The sequence below is a fragment of the Nycticebus coucang genome, chromosome X (genome assembly GCF_027406575.1).
Source record: "Nycticebus coucang isolate mNycCou1 chromosome X, mNycCou1.pri, whole genome shotgun sequence".
In the NCBI taxonomy this organism is placed as follows: domain Eukaryota; kingdom Metazoa; phylum Chordata; class Mammalia; order Primates; family Lorisidae; genus Nycticebus; species Nycticebus coucang.
In genome coordinates this window covers 107,095,812-107,100,067 of record NC_069804.1, presented here as the reverse complement: position 1 = coordinate 107,100,067, position 4,256 = coordinate 107,095,812, and the positions used below count along the sequence as shown (strand labels likewise).

The window sequence follows — 4,256 nt, the reverse complement described above, 5'->3', positions numbered from 1 at the left end:
TCCATCATAAGTTCATGATGTATTTTTGATATGTTTTTACTTGGGCTTGCTAATATTTTACTTAAGAACATTCTTATTAATTTATGTGATCTGTACTTTCATTTTTGCGGTGCTATTTTAGCCTCGTTTTCAAATCAGTTTTATACTTGTTTCTTCATTTTATATATTTCCCATACTCTTGAAATAGTTTGGATAATATTGATATTATCTTCCATCTAACAGTTTTCTAGAATTCAACTCTGAAAAGATCTGGGGCTGGTGCTTTTTCTTTTACTGCCAGATATCCTTTCAATGGTAAGTAGAAAAGACCAAAAACATACTTTCTTGCAATTGCTTTTTTTAAAAAGAAATGATTTGCTTTTCATTACAAATACTGTGCACAACGATGCCTTCTTTTGCCAAACCAATACATATAATAACAAATTTTCAACATGTGATTTGCCCAAGGTATTTGAAAGAGAGAAAATGCCTCATTTGTTTTCAATATTTCAGAAATCAATTATTTCCTAACCGTTAAAGATTAAATTTGAAGGTATGACTCAATTGTAGAACAGAAAGAGTGAGAAAAAGAGAAAGAGAGAGACCATTTTAGAGCTGCTTTAAAGAGCTTTCAACAATTTTTCTGATATCAAATTTCCCTTCTGGAACTTCACCAAATAGCTGAATTTAAAATATTTCTAATAAACTGATTAATAGGGGGTAGAGAAAACATGTATCTAACACAGTATAAACTTTACCATAAACAATTATGCATATCAAAAGATGCAAACTTTAAAATGGTACCCAAAAAAGTGAGGAAAACATGAATTACAGAAAACAAACTCAAATTTATTTAATCAAAACTAGAATAAAAATTAGCAAATACACACACACACACACACACACACATAGTAGCACTGCATAGTGACTCCCAAAGGGGAAAAGCAGTGGTCCAACACCACTCAAGATGGCTGGCCAACTCAAGAGAAACTAACCCACACATGCACACACTCACACGTTTGCTCACTCACACACAGACACAAACGCACACACATCACACGTGCACACATGCAAACAACAAACCCAGTATTTTTCACCAATACAATCAATCTAAAACAAGCACAAAGCTCAGAATTATTTTATAATGCTTCCTTTTTTAATACCAAAGATACCCACCTTGGGTGTACAAATATATATTTTCAGTGGTTTACTGTTGACTTCTTTTTAAAGATATCAGTGTTACTAAATGAAAATGCTTCCTGTATTTTACAGCCTTTCTTTCATTTACTTTCATGTATCTACCTTCCACCAACCAAAAGAGTTTCAGGCCTGCAGAAGGGTGCCTTATTTTCTGAGAAATGAAATGCCATAGTTCTCAACACTGGCCAGAAAATGTCTTATTGCCATTTCAACACTTGGCAATAGTTACAGTGATGCCTAAATTGCCATCTTCTGCAAAAAGCTGTGCAAGGCTGGTGTCAAAGACAAGGCAGTCACTCTTCATAATGGCTGTGGCAATTCCCTCCCAAATAGACCGAGACGTTCCTTCCCAAGTCAATCACCATCTATGACCATTCAGCTCAAGTCGGTAAGTAAAATTTTCCGTCTGCTGGGATGTTCCTATCAGCTGTAGAATTGCGCAGAACCACTGTTGACCATCATAGTTTTCCCGTTTCTGCAAGGCCACCATGAAGTGAAAGCCAAAACAGGACTGTATCATCACCAAAAAACACCAGAAACACTGATGTCCATAGCAAGGAAAACTGTTTTTTTTTTCCCCTTGTATTACTGTAAGGTACTCATGCTGCAGCAACAGATGGGGCATGATGGCCTCCAAAGAGCCTTGCCATTGACAGCAAACACCAGGACACTGACAGGAATAAAGCCTAAACTCACGGAACTCTTCATGGCCTGCTTTTTCCGCGGGCGGCAGACTTACTCTACACCCAGAAGAGGCATATTGACAAGGAAAAAGTACTGAACTGGCCACATTCTCCATAGCCAAGTTGCGAATGAATCCTAATGGGCTCCAGCACGTTGGACAAAAAGTCAGCTTTTGGTGACAGTTGGTACAAACAAGATGACCATGCTGACACTGAAGGATGGGTGATAACACATAGTCAAAGCAGACTGGACACTCAAAATGACTCACCAAGTCACTGTTGGATGCAGTTGGGTCAGGCAGGGCAAGCACGCTCTGGGATGGTGGACACTGTGAGGGACCAGCAGGTAGTGCCCTGGCAGTCCGATAGCTCCTTTCTCTGGGCGGAGAGGGCACCCAGAACCCGGTCCTGGCTCAAATGCGCTCAGGTCTCAACTCCTGCTGAAGTACGCAGCGCCACCACTTTTTGCCAGAGCCCAGACGGAACAGACACCCTGGGCCGCTGCCCCTACTGGAGAGCGCACCCCTGAATGGCCAGGCTTCTGCTAACAGCCCAACGGCCCCCCACGCAGCCTTTGGACGCGTCTGCAAACCCACAAGCTGTGGCCAAGGCCCTGAGGACATGCAGCCCCACGTGCCGGACTCCCGGCCGCTGTTTTATATAAGAATTATTGATCCAAATTCAGTATGTGTTGTATGTGATGGTCTCCCTACATCTTTTGCCTTTCCTGGGGCCAATGTGAGTGAATTGTGTTTCACTAGAAAGTTATCCATTGTGTCTGCATTCAAATATATTTGAATAGAATTCTGCAAACTTTGCACTTAGGAGACTTAAAAATTTCTTTGCATTGAAGACTATGGCACTTTTGTCATTTCAAATTTCGGGCATTTGTCTTTCTCCCCTTTGATTAGTTTATCCAGTGACTTTTCATGTTTTTCATATCCACCCAAGAAAATCTGCCATTCCTCTTATATATGAATTGCACTGTAGGTTTTTTTTTAATTCAGGTTAATATAAAAGGGGTATGTAAAATCAGTTTGCACTGTTCCGTTTGTTAGATAAAATGCAAGTTGTAGTTGAACCCTTCACCTGGGAAAGTGTGCCATATACCCCTACATTCAGCCATAAAGAAAGATGGGGACTTTACATCTTTTGTATTTACCTGGAAGGATCTGGAGAACATCCTCCTAAGTAAAATTTCACTGTACTTTTATTTTCTAACCCAATTATTTCAACGTCCACTAACTAGTATTTTTCCCTTCAGACTTTTACATTAGGTAATGGCTTTTGGAATTTATGTTCAAGTCATTTATTTTTATTTTCAGCAGTGTAAGTAATATTTAAGATGCCTACAATATTTTCTGATCATGGCTGTAGTGGTCTATTCTGATATATTCTGTTTTCATTATCATTATTCTCACGTAATTCCACAATTTTGATCTGTTCTTGCCTTTGGACACACAATTTAACAGCCTCAGTAGTAATATGATTTTCCATAATTCTCCTTCTGTCACTTTTGCTCTAGAAAATTATATTTTTACTGCATTACTGGGTACATAAGTATTCATAACTAACATGTTCCTAGTGAATTTTAGCAATTAACATTACAAGTGTACTTTTTGCTTTTTAATCTATTTCATTCTCTTAAATAAAATTCTCAGTTGTGCCCTCTTAAATACCAAAATTATGACCTTTGAATTGTTTATCATTGTAATACACTGGTACATGTTGATTTTTTAAATATATTTTATTGTTTGTGATTAATTTATGGTACAAAGAATTATGTTACACTGATTACATTCATTAAGAGGTGTGCTATACACTGTGACCCCATCCCCCTCACTCCTCCTCGCTCTCTGCTCCCTCACCCTGTACCATACCCCTTGTATTAGTTCATTCACTGCCTTCCTATTAGAATTGTTCACATTGAATTCTTGTTTCTCCATTCTTGTGATGCTTTACAAAAGGACAGTATGTTCCACCTCCATCAAATGATGCAAAGTCTCCATCTTTTTTCATGGCTGAATATTATTCCCTGGTATACATATACCACAGCTTCTTAATCCATTCCTGGGTTGGTGGGCATTTACACTGTTTACACATTTTGGCAATTGTAAACTGAATTGTGATAAACAGTCTATGGCAAATGTCTTTATGATAAAAGGATGTGTTTTCTTCTTACTGGGTAGATACCTAGTAATGGGATGGCAGGATCAAATGGGAGGTCTCATTTGAGTTCTTTGAGGATTCTCCATACTTCCATCCAAAAAGGTTGTATTAGGTTACAGTTCCACCAGCAATGTAAAAGTATGCCCTTCTCTCCACATCCACACCAGCATCTACAACTTTGAACTTTGAGATGTAGGCCATTCTCACTGAGGTTTGGTGATAACT

The 4,256-nt window shown here is 38.6% G+C and overlaps 1 pseudogene; it reads right to left on the bottom strand.

Annotated features, from left to right (window-relative positions):
- Nucleotides 1–1,387: 1,387 nt before the first annotated feature.
- LOC128576929 (E3 ubiquitin-protein ligase SIAH1-like) lies at nucleotides 1,388–3,808 on the bottom strand (annotated as a pseudogene).
- Between the last annotated feature and the right edge of the window lie 448 nt (nucleotides 3,809–4,256).